Source organism: Scyliorhinus torazame, chromosome 8, assembly GCF_047496885.1.
Source record: "Scyliorhinus torazame isolate Kashiwa2021f chromosome 8, sScyTor2.1, whole genome shotgun sequence".
Taxonomy (NCBI): Eukaryota; Metazoa; Chordata; class Chondrichthyes; order Carcharhiniformes; family Scyliorhinidae; genus Scyliorhinus; species Scyliorhinus torazame.
In genome coordinates this window covers 57,246,862-57,266,662 of record NC_092714.1, presented here as the reverse complement: position 1 = coordinate 57,266,662, position 19,801 = coordinate 57,246,862, and the positions used below count along the sequence as shown (strand labels likewise).

At 51.9% G+C, this 19,801-nt stretch overlaps 1 long non-coding RNA gene across 1 annotated transcript; it reads right to left on the bottom strand.

The window, feature by feature from the left end:
• Window positions 1-2,400: 2,400 nt before the first annotated feature.
• On the bottom strand, window positions 2,401-17,373 carry LOC140428740 (uncharacterized). Its single transcript, XR_011948847.1, has 3 exons — window positions 17,266-17,373; window positions 16,979-17,025; window positions 2,401-2,504 (listed from the first exon to the last, which is right to left on the bottom strand). It is a non-coding gene; the product is annotated as an uncharacterized lncRNA (long non-coding RNA).
• Window positions 17,374-19,801: the final 2,428 nt, after the last annotated feature.

Below are 19,801 nucleotides of genomic sequence, written 5' to 3'. Positions count from 1 at the left end.
ATCTATTCCTCTTTGATAGAATTCAGCGTTCTTGAACTTGGCTACTTGAGACCTCGGAAGTGTCCTCAATCCTTTCTGTAGATGGTACTTCATGGGTAGTTATTTCTGTATCTGTCACTAAAGGTATTGAAATGTCCTCAGAAACAGAATTTGAACTTGTCACTGCCTATGGTCTCTGTTCCAAAGTATCACTCTCTAGATTTTCCAAGGAACGTCTTGAGACGTTTCTGCAAACTCACTTTGTGCAGCAAGTAACTGATCAGCATCACATCACCAAACTCTTTCATCGTCCCTCTGTAGGGTGTATGATGTTGGCTCTGTCTTCGCTAAGATCATAGCTGGTAATCATTTCTAATTGGTCACGTAGCTCCTAGCTAGCTCTCTTTCTCCCTGGTTGAATACCCACTTTTTAGAGATTTGTTCCTTTTTGTGCTTGCTGTTACCATTTGAGAATCTCTGAGGTATCAGATGGAGTGAACAAATCAAACTGTGTCCGTAGTTTCCTCTTGAACAATAGCACTGCCGGTGAACTTTGTGTGGTAGCATTGTAGTGTTCCAGTAAGATATTAGGAATTTGTTTACTCTTCTTGGTAATGGCTTCTGATCCTTCGATGCTTTGATAGAATGTTTTAATGATTGCACAAAACATTCGGCCAATCCATTCATGACATTGTGTGCCTTGTGTTGCCTTACTTTGTATTTTCTTTTCTTTCCATGTATTAAATGATCTGTTTGAGCTGCTCGCAGAAACATATTTTTCACTGTACCTCAGTACACGTGACAATAAACAAATCCAATTTGTTGCTGCATGATATGGAACTGACTTGATATGGTGTATACCGTTCCCTTTCAAAGTGTCCCCAAACAGATTTGAAGTAAACTGCATCCCGGAGTCACTGAACATCAGGCCAGCATCGGCATCGCCGCCACCACTGCATCGCTCCCAGCGGAACATCAAGGCACCGGACCGGTTAAACCTCTAACTGGTTCGCCGGACTCCAAAATACATTTTTTTTCTGCTCAAATACTGTAAATATAGATTCATTGCTGTATATAGTTCTCCCCCCCCCCTCCCCCCATTGTTGGGCTCACTTCTAACAGGGGGTGAATGTGGTAAACCACTGTTGCACCTATATTAGGTGATGTAAGATAGGACCTGTACTACAGGTTCGCCGGTAGTCCCTGCCTGCTGGCTCCGCCCAGTAGGCGGAGTATAAATATGCGTGTCCTCCATTCAGCAGCCATTTCGCCAGCTGCTTGGGAGGCCACACATCTTAGAGCAATAAAGCCTCAGTTGTATCAAACTCTAGTCTTTGCTCAATTGATCGTGCATCAGGGTCAATGGTGAGGCCCCTTCCCTGACAGGGGTATAGAACCAGGGAGGGTTTCAAAGGCCATGGTGTAGGTGAGCTCTGCTGATCCCCTGCTTTCTCTGCAGTGCAGCAGCAATACTGAGGAGTGCCAACACCGAGAGGGCCCCTGATTGAGCTTGGCCATGCCCATTCCCTTGATGATTCAGCTGGGATATGAGGGTTTCCAGAGGCTCTGTGAGCATTCAAAGGACGCAAGGAGCTCTCAGCAGTGTGAGCAGCCAGGAACCTAGAACGAGCAGCAGAGGAGTGCGTTTAAAACACAAACTGCAGCAATGGTGGTCTGAGCCAGGCCAGCCCGTTCCCGAGAGGAACATCCTGAGTCCACGGACTTGGCACCAAGTTGTTCCCGCTACTCCCATCGGCCCAGACAGCCACCCCCCAGCAAGATACGGCGGTGGGCGCAAAACGGACTTTTTCCAGTTTGCGCAATTCTCTGCCCGACGGCAATTCTCGCTTCCAGCGGCATGAAGCGGAGAATCAAGCCTCACACTTCACAAAAGTACTTCTTTGGTTGTGAAGCATTCTGGGACATCCTGTGGTTGTGAAAGGTACGATTGAAATGTAAGTCTTTCTTCTTTTGAAAATCCCTTTTACAAATACATAAAATACTAAATCCAAGCTAAAACTCTGGGTGAAATAAACCTTTATGGGGATAAATTTTTTTCTTCCGTTATACGGAAATCCATGAAAAATAACATGCACATCCCTATAAATATCACAGAAAAAGTTCATGTTCCAGTCACCAGATGTCACTATAGCAAAACAATTTGTTGTTTCTTTTCAGCTGTTGCTTCTCCAAAATAGATGTTGAGGTTACTCTTCCTCTTCTATAGTTAATAAAAACATTTGGATCACATAAGGACATGTACACGCCTATAAATCATTGTCTCAACTAATTTGCTCAACTGTTGTTTTATCTCAGAATCCACATCTCCACCAGATCTTTCAATCTCCTACCTCACGTTTGCTAATTTTCACTGTAACCCATTTTTACAATCACCTCTCCTCAGCGGTCAAATTCCTACTCACCGCCGAAGCCAGGGCACGATGTAGTGGATGGAGGTGTTCCACATCGGGTGGCTCCCGCCTAGAATGTTTTAAGAAGACTGAAGTCCAGTCCCAGGGGAATTCCTGAGGAATACAAAAAAGAAGAGAAAGAAGTTTTAAAGAAAGTTTGTGAAAGTTTCTTTTTCTTGAAGGAAGAATTAAAAAAAATTTTTTTTTAAAAAGATTGAAGAAGGAAAGAAGGGGAGAAAAAAAAGGACAAATGATAAGCCATGAACGGATGCGAAAAGCAGCGTCGAAGAAGGGAGGAATCGCGGGCTCGCCGTTGAATGAGAGGACCAGCAAAAGCGCTGACAAGATGGCGGATGCTGGACCGCATGGTGGGGCCGCACTGCTTACGGTGGAGAAGATGACCGAGGTGATGGCTGTGGAGCTGGAAAAGCAGTTTGCAAGGCACATGGAGGCTTTGAGGAAGGAGATGGCGGTCGCATTGAAGTCATTGGTGGAGGAGGCATACGCCCGGTGAGGGAAGCTGTGGCAAAGACATTGGACGAGGTGAGAGAGCAGGGTGAGAAGATGAAGGAAGTGGAGGAGGCCGTGTCGCAGCACAGCGACCAGTTCACCTCGATGGGGGAACGAGCTGCGGAGGGTGGTGGAGGTCAACAGAGGACTCCGAGCAAAGCTCGAGGACTTAGAGAACCGCTCGAGGCGGCACAATCTGAGAATTGTGGGATTGCCCGAAGGGACAGAGGGCCCAAAGCCAACAGTGTACTTCGCTATGAGGTTGGCGGAGTTGATGGGGGAGGGTGAGAACCCCTCCCGGTACAAGCTGGACCGAGCTCATCCGTCATTAAGGCCGAAGCCCAAAGTGAATGAGCCGCCAAGAGCAGTAATTATCTGCTTCCATAAGTACTGCATGAAGGAGAAAGTATTAAGCTGGGCGAAGCAGAAGCGCGAGGTGCAGTGGGATGATGCTGGAGTTCAGGTTTACCAGGACTTGACAGTGGAGTTGGCAAAAAGACGAGCGGCGTTCGGGCGAGTGAAGGCAGCACTGTGCAAAAAGGGGGTACGATTTGGTATGGTATACCCGGCGAAGCTGAGGGTGATGTATAACGCCAAAGACTTTTATTTTGAGACAGCAGAGGTGGCTGAGGCGTTCGTGAGGGCAGAAGGCTTGGGACAGACGTGAGAAGCGGAGCTGGAAGAGAGACTGTGATTGGGGAGCTGGAAAATGTATAAATGCTGTAACTTTCTTTTCATTGACGTGTATTGTAATTTACTTCACTTCACATTGTCACAGAGTTCAAGTTATTGGTTGGGTTGATTGGCATTCTGTGTTGCGACGGTTATATCTTATTTTAGTGAATGGTATGGGTTGGATTGTTTTTGTTTTTTTCTCTGGGACTGGGTGGGAGAGGACGGTATATCTTGGCAGGGGGAGCCACCCGCACTAGCTAACTAAAGTCAGCTAGTGAACGGAGGTGAGGTGAGAGGAGGGCTGCAGACATTGGAGTCAGGTTAGCAGGTTTCGATGGGCCTGCGAGCGAGGGGGGGAGGGATTGATGCTGGGAGATGTTTTTTCGAGAGGAAATGTAGGGGGGGGGGGGGTTTGGGAGGGGGGGGGGAAGGGGTTCGATGTTAATAATGGATGGAGCGGGTCAGGCTCAAGGGGCAGGGCCTGGTGGTATGATGATGGTGGATAAGAAGGGTGGGGGGGGGGGAATGAGAGACCCAGTTATGATATCACGTGGAACGTGAGGGGGTTAGGAGGTCCGGTCAAGAGGTCAAGGGTGCTTGCGCATCTTAAAAGCCGATGTAGCAATGCTGCAGGAGACTCACATGAGGGTGAAAAACCAGGTGAGACTTAAAAAGGGCTGGGTTAGTCAGATGTTTCACTCTGGATTTGACGGAAGGGCTCGAGGGGTAGCAGTAATGGTCAGCAAAAGAGTACGTTTCCAGATGGAGAATGTGGTGTCAGATCAGGGGGGTAGATATGTGATTGTGACAGGGGTGCTGGAGTGGAGGTTAGTGGCGCTGTTAAGTGTGTACGGTTCTGTGGTGATCCACTGTAATAGGAGATGTAAGGTAGGACCTGCACTACAGGTTCACCGGTAGCTCCTGCCGGCTGGCTCCGCCCACAGAGAACTGTGTAAATATGTATGATCTCCAGTGCTCTGCCATTTCGCCAGCTGCAGCAGGAGGCCTCGCATCTGACTGTAATAAAGCCACAGTTGTACCCAACTTTAGTCTTTGTACAATTGATCGTGCATCAATTAATTACAGTCAGATTTTCCACAGAATGGATATCCGAATTAAGCCTGATCGCCTGCAGCTGGATCCACACTCGCTCGACGCCAGGAAAGACTTTGCTCACTGGCTGGCATGATTTGAGGCCTACATCAATGCGGCGGACCCCGCGCCAACGGAGGCTCAGAAGATAAACGTCCTGTACTCCAGACTGAGCTCCAGCGTGTTCCCGTTGTTCCAAGACGCTACGAATTACTCAAAAGCAATGGAACTCCTTAAGGAACACTACGTGAAGAAGGCGAACATGCTCTTCGCTAGGCATGTACTCGCCATCTGCTCGCAACTAACTGGTGAGTCCATCGAAGATTTCTGGCAGGCCCTAATTCCACTCCTCCGGGACTGTGACTGTCAGGCCGTTACAGCCGCCGAACACGCGAATCTCCTCATGCGCGATGCCTTCGTGACGGGGATTGTGTCGGACCGCATTCGAGAACGATTACTGGAAGGGGCCACGCTTGAACTGGCGGAGACGAAAACCTTGGCGCTCTCCATGACGGTCTCATCCCGTAACGTACAATCGTACCCCTCCCGCCGCGCTCCCCACCCTTCTGCTCCTTCCTACCCCTCCTGGACCCCGCCGACGGCCTCCTCAGCTGGGGCCCTGCCTTCCCAATACGCCTGCGCCGCACGCCGACCTGTGCACCCTGGTGGTCCCCGCTGCTACTTCTGCGGTCAGCAGAAGCACCCCCGCCAACACTGCCCGGCCCGCACTACAATTTGTAAAGCCTGCAGTAAAAAGGGCCACTTCGCGGCTGTGTCCCACGCCCGCGCAGTCGCTGCGATCGCGCCCGATATCACCCCCTCCCCCACGCCAGACCCATAATGGGAGCCGCCATCTTGTCCCGACCCCACAATGTGCGCTCCATGGGCGCCGCCATTTTGTCCCCCACAGGGTCTCCGCACATCCCGACATCGGAACCGCACACGCCCGCCACCCGAAGCATCCGATGGCTACCCGCAGCTCGCTTCGATGACGCTGGACGAATCTCGCCCGCACAACCTGGCCACCGTGTCGACGACGGTTAAAATCAACGGCCACGCGACCTCATGCCTGCTGGACTCCGGGAGCACCAAAAGCTTTGTTCACCCAGATACGGTAAGGCGCTGCTCCCTTGCGGTCCACCCTGCCGATCAAAGGATCTCCCTAGCCTCCGGATCCCACTCCGTCCCGATCTGAGGCTTTTGTACAGTCACCCTCACGGTCCAGGGCGTAGAATTTGGTAACTTCTGCCTCTATGTCCTTCCTAATCTCTGCGCTGCACTTCCTGTTGGGCTGGACTTCCAGTGCTTCCTCCAGAGACTCACCCTCAAATTCGGCGGGCCCTTACCCCCCCCCCCCTTACCGTTTGCGGCCTCGCGGCCCTCAAGGTCGATCCCTCCTCCCTTTTTGCCAATTTAACTGCAGATTGCAAGCCCGTTGCCACGAGGAGCAGACGGTACAGCACCCAGGACAAGACCTTCATCAGGTCCGAAGTCCAGCGGCTGTTTAAGGAGGGTATTATCGAGGCCAGCAACAGCCCCTGGAGAGCCCAAGTGGTAGTAGTTAAAACTGAGGAGAAACACAGGATGGTTGTGGACTACAGCCAGACCATCAATCGGTACACGCAGCTCGGCGCATACCCCCTCCCACGCATATCTGATATGGTCAATCAGATTGCACAGTACCGGGTCTTCTCAACAATTGACCTGAAATCCGCCTACCACCAGCTTCCCATCCGGAAGTCGGACCGGCCATACACTGCCTTCAAGGCGGACAGTCGCCTCTACCACTTCCTTAGGGTCCCTTTCGGTGTCACAAATGGGATCTCGGTCTTCCAAAGAGAGATGGACCGAATGGTCGACCAGTACGGTTTGCGGGCCACCTTTCCGTACTTAGATAATGTCACCATCTGCGGCCATGACAAGCAGGACCATGATGCCAACCTCGATAAATTCCTCCGCACTGCCACTCTTCTCAACCTGACCTATAACAAAGAGAAGTGTGTGTTCAGCACGACCCGGTCAGCCATTCTTGGCTATATAGTCCAAAACGGACTTTTCGGGCCTGGCCCCGGCTGCAAGCGCCCCCTCATAGAACTTCCCCTCCCCCACTGCCCCAAGGCCCTCAAACGCTGCCTGGGGTTCTTTTCCTACTATGCTCAGTGGGTCCCAAACTATGCGGACAAGGCCCGCCCACTCATTCAGTCCACCCAATTCCCCCTCGCGGCCGAGGCACAACACGCTTTCGCCCGCATCAGAGCAGACATCGCCAAGGCCAGGATGCGCGCAGTGGACGAGTCACTGCCTTTCTAAGTAGAAAGCGACGCTTCAGACATCGCCCTTGCCGCCACTCTAAACTAGGCAGGCAGACCCGTGGCATTCTTTTCCCGCACCCTTCATGCCTCTGAAATTCAACACTCATCTGTCGAAAAGGAGGCCCAAGCTATCGTTGAAGCTGTGCAGCATTGGAGGCATTACCTGGCCGGTAAGAGATTCACTCTCCTTACGGACCAACGGTCGGTAGCCTTCATGTTCAATAACACACAGCGGGGCAAGATCAAAAATGATAAAATCTTGCGGTGGAGAATCGAGCTCTCCACATATAATTACAAAATCTTGTATCGCCCCGGTAAACTCAACGAGCCCCCAGACGCCCTCTCCCGAGGTACATGTGCCAGTGCACAAGTGGACCAACTCCGGGCCCTACACGACAGCCTTTGTCACCTGGGGGGTCACTCGATTGTAACATCTGGTCAAAGCTCGCAATCTGCCCTACTCCGTCGAGGAAGTAAGGACAGTCACCAGGGACTGCCAGGTCTGTGCGGAGTGCAAGCCGCACTTCTACCGGCCAGACCGTGCGCGCCTGGTGAAGGCTTCCCGCCCCTTTGAACGCCTCAGCGTGGATTTCAAAGGGCCCCTCCCCTCCACCGACCGTAACACGTACATTCTCAGTGTGGTTGATGAGTACTTCAGATTCCCCTTCGCCATCCCATGCCCCAATATGACGTCTGCCACCATCATCAAGGCCCTCAGCACCATCTTCACTCTGTTCGGTTTCCCCACCTACATTCACAGTGACAGGGGATCCGCCATCATGAGCGATGAGCTGCGTCAGTTCCTGCTCAGCAGGGGTATAGCCTCCAGCAGGACGACCAGCTACAACCCCTGGGGAAACGGGCAAGTAAAACGGGAGAATGGAACGTTTTGGAGGGCCGTTCAGCTGGCCCTACGGTCCAGGAACCTCCCAGCCTCTCACTGGCAGGAGGTCCTCCCTGATGCTCTGCACTCCATCCGGTCACTATTGTGCACCGCCACTAATAACACCCCCCATGAATGTGTTTTTACCTTCCCCAGGAAGTCCACATCCGGGGTGTCACTCCCGACTTGGCTCGCTGCTCCAGGACCGGTCCTTCTCCGTAGGCACGTCCGACTCCACAAGGCGGACCCATTGGTGGACAGGGTTCACCTGCTCCACGCCAACCCTCAATATGCCTACGTTGAGTTCCCCGATGGCCGCCAAGATACTGTCTCACTCAGTGATGGCACCGTCTGGTTCCACCCCAACACCCCCCCCCCCCCCCACCAATGCGCCCCCCCCCCCCACCTCCCACCGCGCCGCCAATATTGACCCCACCAGACCACCCCCCCTCCCCTTTTCCGCACAAGAGGACGAAGAGGACTTCGGCACGCTCCCGGAATTCCCCGATGACTGGCCAGCATCAGCACCGCCACCACCGCCATTGATGCCACCTCCACCACCGCCAGCACCGACTTCACCGCCACCATTACGTCGCTCCCAACTAAGCACCAAAGCACCGGACCGGCTAAACCTTTGACGGATTCCGGACCGTCAACATGGACTTTTCTTTCCCTGCCACTGTACATAATTACACTAATTGTATATAGTTTCACCCCGCCGGACTCATTTTTAACAGGGGGTGAATGTGGTGAACCACAGTAATAGGAGATGTAAGGTTGGACCTGCACTACAGGTTCGCCGGTAGCTCCTGCCGGCTGGCTCCGCCCACGGAGAACTGTATAAATGTGCATGACTTCCAGTGCCCTGCCATTTCGTCAGCTGCAGCAGGAGGCCACGCATCTGACTGTAATAAAGCCACAGTTGTACCCAACTTTAGTCTTTGTGCAATTGACCGTGCATCAGGTCCCAATTGGGATGATGTGCGATTCGCAAAGAAGATGTTTGGGGCCATCCCCGACTTGGACACACACAAACTGATAGTGGGAGGGGAACTGGAACTTGGTGTAGGAGCCAAGGTTGGACAGGTCACGGCCGCACTCGCTGGTCCCATCAGGGAGGCGAAGGTGTTGCCTGGGCTAATGGTGGAAATGGGAGGGGTGGACCATTGGAGGTTTTTGCACCCGAGGGAACAGGAGTACTCGGTTTTTCTCAGCAGTCCATTAGGTATACTCGTGGATCGACCTTTTCGTGGTGGGGAAGACTTTGATGGCTGGTGTTAAGGGGTCGGAATACTCGGCAATTGCAGTTTCAGATCATGCTCCGCATTGGGTGGATATGATACTGGAGAAGGGGGTAGCGCAGGGTGGAAATTAGATGTGGGACTTTTGGAGGAGCAAGGGTTCTGTGACAAATTTGAAAAGGTAATTGCGGAATATGTAGGTTTCAACTGTATGGGTGAGGTGTCGAAGGCTGTCGTCTGGGAGGCTCTAAAGGCGGCGGTGAGGGGTGAGGTGATCTCGTTTAAGGCCAGGGTGGAAAAAGAGGAGAGGTTGGAGCGGCAGAGGATAATAGATGAGATGTTGGAGGTAGATAGGAGTTATGCAGAAGATGGGGACCCAGCGAAGCCAGAAAAGAGGAAGGAACTACAGGTGAGCTTTGACCGACTATGTACCAGGAAGACGGTGCGTCAACTGAGGCGAGCAAGGGGTGTAGTTTACGAGCATGGAGATAAGGTATGTTAGCAGGTCAGCTCCGGAGGGAGGCAGCGGTAAGGGAAATTGTTCAGGTGAGGGACAGAGCAGGGAAGTTGGTGGTGGCTCCGGATCTGACTAACAAGGTCTTTGAGGAATGTTATGAGAGGTTATACAGGTCAGAGCCATCTGGGGGAGACCGGGAGATGCAGGAATTTCTAGATGGGTTGGAGTACCCGAGGCTAGGGGAGGGGGGCAGGGCTACATTAGAAGGAGCAATAGTGGAGCAGGAGATAAAGGATGCGATTGGGAGGATGCAGTCGGGGACGGTGGCAGGGCCGGATGGGTTTCCGGTGGAATATTATAAAAAATTCAAGGATAAGCTGGCACCCGTGATGGTGGGGATGTTTGAAGATGCGATAGGGAAGGGGGTGTTGCCACAAACTTTGGGGCAGGCATCGATTTCCCTGTTGCTAAAAAAAGATAAGAACCCGACCGAGTGTGGGTCGTAAAGGCCCATATCACTTTTGAATGTGAATGCAAAAGTATTGGCGAAGGTGCTGGAGGAGTGCCTCCCGAAGGTGATAGGTGAAGATCAGACAGGGTTCGTGAGAGGGAGGCAGCTCTTTTCAAACATTAGAAGGGTATTGAACGTGGTTATGGAACCGGCGGAGGGGAAGGAAACAGAGGTGGTTGTGGCATTGGACGCTGAGAAGGCGTTTGACCGGGTAGAATGGGGGTACTTGATGGCAGTTCTGGAGCGGTTTGGGATTGGACCAAGATTTGTGAATTGGGTAAAGCTACTATATAAGGAGCTGAGGGCGAGAGTCCGCAAAAAAAACATCAGCTCGAGATACTTTTCTCTCGACCGTGGGACTAGGCAGAGATGTCCTATGTCCCCCCCTGCTGTTTGCACTCGCGATTGAGCCGTTGGCCATCGCATTAAGAGGTTTGGGGATATGGAAAGGAATAGTGCGGGGGGGGGGGGGGGGGAATAGAGCAGAGGGTGTCCTTGTATGCCGATGACTTGCTGTTCTACGTGTCGGAGCCGAGTGTGTCGATAGGGGAAATATTGAACCTGCTTTGCGTGTTTGGGTCTTTCTCGGGGTACAAACTAAATCCAGAAAAGAGTGAGTATTTTGTGGTGTCTTGGCCAGCGGTGGGGGCAGGGGTGTGTGGGCTGCCATTCCGTAGGGCAGGGACTCACTTTAGGTACCTGGGGGTACAGGTTGCCCTGGAGTGGGGGGGGGGGGGGGGGGGGGCTCCACAGGTACAACATTTCTAGTTTGGTGAGGAGAGTGAAAGCTGATCTGGCAAGGTGGGATGGTCTCCCTCTGTCACTGGCGGGTCAGGCACAGGCGGTTAAAATGAACGTGTTGCCGCGATTTCTGTTTATTTTCCAATGCCTGCCGATTTTCCTGCCAAAGACTTTTTTCAGAGAGATTGAGGGAATAATTACTTCGTTCATATGGGGAGGGAAGGTGGCCAGAGTTAGAAAGGTGCTGCTACAGAGGGGAAGGCAGGCAGGGGGGTTTGAGTCTTCCGAACCTGATGTATTACTACTGGGCGGCGAATGTGGAGAAGGTGCGGAGCTGGGTCAGAGGGGTTGATTCCCAGTGGGTCAGAATGGAGGAGAGTTTGTGCAGGGGGTCGGGATTGAAAGCTCTAGCAACAGCGCCGCTCCCGATAGCCCCGGGGAAATACTCAGGGAGCCCGGTAATAATAGCTTCATTGAGAATTTGGAGGCGGTTTCACCAACACTTCGGGTTGGGGGCAGGGTCAAGGGAAATGCCGATTCGGGGGAACCACAGATTTGAGCCAGGGAAGTGGGATGGAAATTTTCAGAAATGGGAGGAGAAGGGGATTAAGACACGAAAAGATTTGTTTCTTAGGGGTCGGTTTGCAGGATTGAAGGAACTGGAAGCGAAGTATGGGCTGGGGCAGGGGGAAATGTTTAGATACATGCAGGTTCGAGATTTTGCCAGAAAGGAGATACAAAGATTCCCGTGGAGCCGACCTCCACATTGCTGGAGGAGGTGCTGACGACAGGAGGAGTGGAGAAGGGGGTCGTGTCGGCGGTTTACGGAGCTATTTTGGAAGAGGAGAAGGCACCATTGGAAGGGATCAAAGCAAAGTTGGAGGAAGAGTTGGGAGAGGATATGGAGGAGGGGTTCTGGTGGGTGGTGCTCCGGAGAGTGAACGCCTCCACCTTGTGCGCGAGGTTGGGGCTGATACAGCTGAAGGTGATATACAGAGCACACCTCACGAGGGCGAGGATGAGCCGATTCTTTGAAGGAGTAGAAGATGTGTGTGAGCGTTGCGGGGGGGGGGGGGGGGGGCGCTAATCACGTTCATATGTTTTGGTCCTGTCCAAAGCTGGAGGATTACTGGAAGGAGGTTTTTAGGGTACTTTTTCAATTGGTGCACCTGAAACTGGACCTGGGCTCCCGGGAGGCCATATTCGGGGTGTCGGACCAGCCAGGCTTGGAAACGGGTGCGGAGGCAGATGTTGTAGCCTTCGCCTCATTGATCGCCCGAAGGCGGATCCTGTTGGGATGGAGAGCAGCCTCTCCACCCTGTGCCCTGGCGTGGCGGGGGGACCTGTTGGAATTCTTGACTCTTGAGAAGGTTAAGTTTGAACTGAGGGGAAGGATGGAGGGGTTCTACAATTCATGGGCATTATTCATCATGCACTTTCAAGAACTGGATAACATCGAACATTAGTTGGGGGGTGTGGGTGGGAGGGTTGGGGGGAGAGGGGCTGTGTGTGTTAATGGTGACTATGGGTGATCCCTAATTCCTTTTTGTCATTTGTTTATGTGAACATGCGGGCTAATGTTTGGGGTTTGATGGGAGGATGGGATCGTTGTTATTGATATGGGGATTGACATATTTGTTACTGATTATTGTTTATTGTTGGTGGGTGTATATTTGGGAGAAAATGTGAAAAAGGAGGAGAATAAAAAATATTATTTCAAAAAATACCAAGTCACCCAGGTTAAACGCTGACACAATCCTGTTGGGTTGAATGGCCTGTTTCTCTGTGATAACTCCTTTGTGTAAGGTCATCCTGTTCAACCCAAGCTTTTCATTTCTGCTTCAATTCCATCTAATCTCCGAGCCAATCCCCAGACCTCCTATTTCCGCCTATGTAAACTAAACCCTCTTCAGGTCCTACCTGACCCTCAATACTGGCAAAATCCTCATCTACTTTGTTACCTCCATCTTGTTTCTGCAACTTCCTCCAACTGTGCCTCTCAGTTTGTGCCCATTACTTGTTCCTCTCTACTGTGACTGTACTGAGTTCTCCCTCCCACCAGTACACTATTGTTGATACAGGCCATGTATCCGTTATCCAAAAACGGATTTCAGATCATTTTGGTTTTGCAGATACAGCATACAGCAGTGTTTTCAAACTTTTTTTCCTGGGACCCACTTTTGGCAACTGCCAACCTTCGAGACCCAAGCCAACTGACCTTTGCAATCCACGTTGGCCGAGCTTCACGACACACGCCATGTTTGCTTACCTTTTAATGCTTTCTCCTCACGGCCTCACTTGAATCCGCTTCAAAGGAACCAAGGGCAATTCGCATATCAGATGCAAACTTCAGCCAGTTCCTTTGCACCGTCTTCATCTTTATGAAAACAGAAAATCCAACCTCATACGTGTAGGTTGCTGTGAAGGACAATAGCAGCAAAATGCATGTTTTCCACAGTACTGGATACTCCTGAGAGAAGCTACACCAGAATGCTGACAGCCTTGTGGGCTTTTGGCGTGTTTTTAATGTGCATTACAGGTAAGCTGCAGTAGCATAGTCTTTTAATTTGGAGTCAGCTCAAAGTTAACATTGTGGTCTCAACCTGAAAAGATTTTTCCCCACACCACTTCTCTTTCAAAATCTGAAAATTCTCTCATTTGCCTTTCATTCCCTGCATATTACACACATGGGCTTTGCACCTTATGGTATTATAGGTATTACGGTACCTGATAGGCTGAAGCACCATTGGTAGAAACTGTATGCTTTCTATTGGGTAGGATGTATGGTAGCTCCGCCCTGCTAGGCGGGGTATAAGAACCCATGCCGCCCCAGCAGCCTTCATTCTGTACCTGAGCTGCTGGGGGAAACATCCAGCTTATTAAAGCCTTCAGTTGGACTACAACCTCGCTTTAGTGGTCATTGATCGTGCATCAATTTAATAAGCTAGTTTTTAAGAAGAAAGGATGGAGCTCCGAATCAAGCCGGAGTGTCTGCAACTTAACCCCCATGCGGCGAACTCAGCGGCAATCTTTAAGCACTGGCTGGCGTGCTTTAAAGGGTATCTCGGGACAGCCGAAAACACACCCATGGGAGAGCAGAAACTGCAAGTCCTGCACTCAAGGGTGAGCCCGGAGATTTACACCCTCATCGAGGAAGCAGAAGACTTCGATGCAGCAATAGAGCTGCTAAAAGGACACTATATTCGCCCGGTAAACCAGGTCTACGCCCGGCACCTGCTTGCAACAAGGCGACAAGCCCCTGGGGAATCGCTGGAAGAATTCTACCGTGCACTCCTGGTGTTGGGATGAAGCTGCAGCTGCCCGCAAGTTTCGGCGAGTGAACACACGGATCTCTTAGTCCGGGACGCTTTCGTGGCAGGTATACTTCCTCACAAATCCGCCAGCGACTGTTAGAAAAAGACACTCTGGGTCTCAGGGAGGCAAGGGCCCTTGCAGGCTCCCTGGACGTGGCCTCCAGGAACACCCGTGCTTATGTTCCCGACCGCGCGGCAGCCCCCTGGGCAGCGTGGAACCCCTCCGCGGCCGGCCCCGAGACTTCCCCCATCCCCCCATAGGCCTGCGCTGCAAGGCGGACTGGCAACCCCGGGGGGCCCCGCTGCTACTTTTGTGGGCAGGCCAAGCACCCCCGCCAGCGCTGCCCGGCCCGCGCATCCACCTGCAAGGGATGCGGCAAAAAGGGCCATTTCGTGGGGGCATGTCAGGCCCGTGCGGTTGCCGCGGTCTCCGGCGATGAATGCGGACCGCAACCACAAACTTCTCCACGGTCCCCGTGTGGCCAGCGGTCGCCGCCATCTTCATATTCCAGGGCCACGTGCGGACCCCGGGCGCTGCCATCTTGTTCCGCGGACGCCATGTTGGAGGGATGGGCGCCGCCATTTTGTGCACCCTCAGCCATGTGTGACCAATGGACGAACCCCCAGGACCCCAGCTCGGCTGACCATGCACTGCCCGAAGAGAACTCTCAACTGCTGCGATTAGCCTCGGTGACCCTGGATCAGTCTCGGCCTCGAACACTCTCAACTGCTACGACGACCGTATTCATCAACGGGCACGAGACGTCCTGTCTAATCGACTCTGGGAGCACGGAGAGCTTCATACATCCTGACACGGTAAGGCGCTGTTCTCTCCCAATCCCCCACCCCCCCCGTTAATCAAAAAATCTCCCCGGCCTCTGGTTCACACTCAGTGGAGATAAAGGGGTTTTGTGTAGCAAACCTCACAGTCCAGGGAAGGGAGTTCAAAAATTTCCATCTCTACGCCTTCCCCACCTCTGCGCAGCTACACTCCTGGGTTTAGACTTCCAGTGTAACCTTCAAAGTCTGACCTTCCAATTTGGCGGCCTTACTCCTCCTTACTGTCTGCGGCCTCGCGACCCTTAAGGTCGACCCGCCTTCCCTGTTTGCGAACCTCACCCCAGATTGCAAACCCGTCGCCACCAGGAGCAGACGGTACAGTGTCCAGGACCGGATCTTTATTAGGTCAGAGGTTCAAAGGCTACTGAGGGAAGGGGCCATTGAAGCCAGTAACAGCCCCTGGAGAGCTCAAGTAGAGTTGGTAAAGACCGAGGAGAAGCATAGGATGGTCATCGACTACAGTCAGACCATCAACAGGTTTACGCAGCTGGACGCGTACCCTCTCCCCCGCATATCCGACCTGGTAAACAGGATCGCGCAGTATAAGGTCTTCTCCACGGTGGATCTCAAGTCCGCCTACCACCAGCTCCCCATCCGCACTAGTGACCGCAAATACACTGCCTTCGAGGCAGATGGGCGGCTCTATCGCTCTTAAGGGTTCCCTTTGGTGTCACTAACGGGGTCTCGGTCTTCGAACGAGAGATGGACCGTATGGTTGACCGGTACGGTTTACGGCAACATTCCCCTATCTCGATAATGTCACCATCGGCGGCCATGACCAGCAGGACCACGACACCAACCTCCGAAAATTTCTCCAGACCGCAAAAATCCTTAACCTTACATACAACAAGGATAAATGCGTGTTTAGCACCGACCGCCTAGCCATCCTCGGCTACGTAGTTCAAAATGGAGTTATAGGCCTCGACCCTGAACGCATGCGCCCCCTTATGGAGATCCCCCTCCCTCACTGCCCAAGGCCCTGAAGCGTTGCCTAGGGTTTTTTAGCTACTACACCCAGTGGGTCCCCAACTATGCGGACAAGGCCCGTCCCCTGAACCACCTTATTTGCATTGACAAAACCATACCCCAAGAAATCATCTTTATACTTCTTTGTTCCCGAGTCTTCTTTGTTCCCGAGTTAAGTTTATTTTCTCAGGACTGTTAACCACAGGTCCTGGAGCACTAACTCTAGCAGTGCTCTAATCTGTCCCGGCCCTGGCCTGGGGCTGGTTTAGAACTGTGCTAAATCGCTGGCTTTTAATGTCGACCAAGGCAGGCCAGCAGTATGGTTCAATTCCCGTACCAGCCTCCCCGAACAGGTGCCGGAATGTGGCGACTAGGGGCTTTTCAAAGTAACTTCATTTGAAGCCTACTTGTGACAATAAGCGATTTTCATTCACCCTCCTGAGCAGCTCTCGCCAGCAGTTTCTGTTGTGGGATCCTGTCCAATAGGTAAACTGCCTATTTGAGCCCCTGGCCATGTTTATTTTTAAGAAAACTATTTATCTTCACAGTTCACTTGCCTTGCTTTCCAGAAGCTGCAAAATTGAAGCAACTCTGCTCGCGGCTTTGTAGCCGAATGCATGTACCTGGACAGTGCTTCACGTCAATTCTACGTGCAGGGTTTATGACCTGCTCTCTGCTGCCACTTCTGGCCGGAAGATTCCACACAGCCTAATGTATCCCTATTTAAAAGGCGACAGTGGCTGCAATTCTCAATGTAAAAATCAGTAGCAGCTGTTGGGCACTTCGCCCGCGATTGGGGCCACCCCGGAAAGGCATGACCGATCACTCCGCGACCTCCCGACACTTGCCTGCAACCCACCCGCAGGTTGTGACCTTAACTTTGAAAAACCCGGGCATATAGGAGACTAGCCCTACTTAAATTACAATAAACTAAACCTAGGCTGGCTACAGTCTAAAGTAAAGAGGAGAAGGTAAACAGCAAATGGAAAACAACAAAAGATAAAGAAAAGCTGGCAATATCCAGTTCAATCATTCCAGGTACTCACATCAGAACTGCTGGAGGTCTTATCCATGACATTTTTAAGTACTGTAACTGTTTTGAAACAATGAAACAAGTTTTAATGAACCAACATTGTAAACGTATGATCATCATTTGAAGTATTACCCACATTAGTTCAGTACGAGCAGCTGTGATCCCAGATGTATGTAAAATCTTGAAATATTAACTATGTCGTATTGTACAGTGACTTTAACATAGTCAAACAAGCCAAGGCACTTTACAGGAATTTTCCATGTTTGTTCCCTAATTGGGAAAATTGTTAACTTTTCTCACCTTTCCCAGGATTTTTACAGGGCTCCAGATCAGCTCTAATGGATCTTCTCCCGTTCATCAGTTTTATACATTTGGAATAATCTCCATTATTCCTCTTGGTTGTTGCTGTCATTTTAAAAGCAGAATACAAATTTTATACCAAATGAATCAATAATCTGGGAGCAATGTTTATACACACCACCATATATATATAAAGCTGGATATGCCGGAGAACACCCAATATTGCTGCCTTGCCTTCTCAAAACAGGTATCCACAGAGTTGTACTATCTGCTGCAAAATGACCTGCGAGATAACCTGAGCCCAGGGGCTGGATTCTCCGCACCCCAACGCCGTTCGGCGACGGGGCGGAGAATCCAGTTTCCCGCATGAAATCGGGACCGGCGCCGGTCCCCCCCCCCCCCCCCCCCCCCCCCGAAAAGCGGCGTAAACGGGTAGTACACCGTGCTGAGTATCCACCACCTGAGGCCATTGCCTGAGGCCTGACTCGCTATTCTCCTTCCCTGACTGGCCGAATTCCTGGTGGCGTATTTCTAATGTGGTACTGCCGTTCGGGAAACCCGCGAGGTGACTGGGGACTTAGTCCGCGGCCGCCACAGTCGGGGCGGGCCGATCAGAGGGCAGGGGTTCATTCAAGACTGGGGTTTTTTTGTGCGGGCGGTCCGGGTCGGGCGAGCGGCCAATCAGGGGCACTACCAAGGGCCGTTGGAGGCCGCCGCTGTATGCATGCGCGGCCTCTGACCCAGAAGTGCGGGGGGGCTGTATCGGCAGCTGGAGCATAAGCTCCACGACAGCTGCCTGCTAGCCCCCTGCAAGGTGTGAATCTGTGGCCTTTTGACGCCAGTTTTCCTGGTGTAAAAGACCATAGTTTTCATTTTTTTTTTTTTTATAAATGTTTTATTGAAATTTTTTTCCCAAACAACAATTTTTCCCCTCTTACAAAGCAAACGCAACAATAACAATACAGAAATTTTAAACAATACACAAGTAACAAAACCCCTTTATCTTTGACCTAAACTAACCCCCCCCCTGGGTTGCTGCTGCTGGTCATCTGTCTTCCCTCTAACGTTCCCCTAGGTAGTCGAGAAATGGCTGCCACCGCCTGGTGAACCCTTGAGCCGATCCTCTCAGGGCAAACTTTATCTGCTCCAGTTTAATGAACCCCGCCATATCATTTACCCAGGCCTCCAGTCCGGGGGGTTTCGCCTCCTTCCACATGAGTAGGATCCTGCGCCGGGCTACTAGGGACGCAAAGGCCACAACGTCGGCCTCTTTCGCCTCCTGCACTCCCGGCTCTTCCGCAACTCCAAATAGAGCTAACCCCCAGCCTGGTTTGACCCGGGCCTTCACCACCCGCGAAATCACTCCCGTCACTCCCTTCCAATACCCTTCCAGTGCCGGGCATGCCCAAAACATATGTGCGTGGTTTGCCGGGCTCCCACCACACCTCCCACATTTGTCCTCCACTCCAAAGAACCTGCTCAATCGTGCTCCCGTTATGTGTGCTCTATGTAGCACCTTAAATTGAATCAGGCTAAGCCTGGCGCATGAGGAAGAGGAATTTACCCTGCTTAGGGCATCAGCCCACATACCCTCCTCTATCTCCTCCCCTAGTTCTTCTTCCCACTTTCCTTTTAGTTCGCCCACCGACTCCTCCCCCTCTTCCCTCATCTCTCGGTAAATCTCTGACACCTTGCCCTCTCCGACCCACACCCCTGAAAGCACCCTGTCCTGTATCCCCTGTGTCGGGAGCAACGGAAATTCCCTCACCTGTTGTCTAGTAAATGCCCTCACCTGCATATATCTCAAGAAATTTCCCCGGGGCAACTTATACTTTTCCTCCAATGCTCCCAAGCTCGCAAAAGTCCCATCTATAAATAAATCTCCCACCCTCCTAATTCCCAACTGGAACCAGCTCTGAAATCCTCCATCCATTCTTCCTGGGGCGAACCTATGGTTGTTCCTGATTGGGGACCCCACCAGGGCTCCCCGCACCCCTCTCTGTCGCCTCCACTGTCCCCAGATATTCAATGTTGCCGCCACCACCGGGTTTGTGGTAAACTTTTTAGGTGAGATCGGTAGCGGCGCCGTCACCAGCGCCTCTAAACTCGTCCCTTTACAGGACTTTCTCTCCAGTCTTTCCCACGCCGCTCCCTCACCCTCCATCATCCATTTACGTATCATTGCCACATTGGCGGCCCAATAGTAATCGCCCAAGTTCGGTAGTGCCAATCCTCCTCTGTCCCTACTACGCTGAAGGAACCCCCTCCTTACTCTCGGAACTTTCCCTGCCCACACGAAGCTCGTGATGCTCCTGTCTATTTTATTAAAAAAGGTCTTAGTGATTAGTATAGGGAGACATTGAAATACAAATAAGAACCTCGGGAGGACCATCATCTTAATTGCTTGCACCCTGCCCGCCAGCGATAGAGGCTGCATGTCCCACCTCTTGAAGTCCTCCTCCATTTGTTCTACCAACCGTGTCAGATTAAGTCTGTGCAAGGTTCCCCAACTCCTAGCGATCTGAATCCCCAGGTA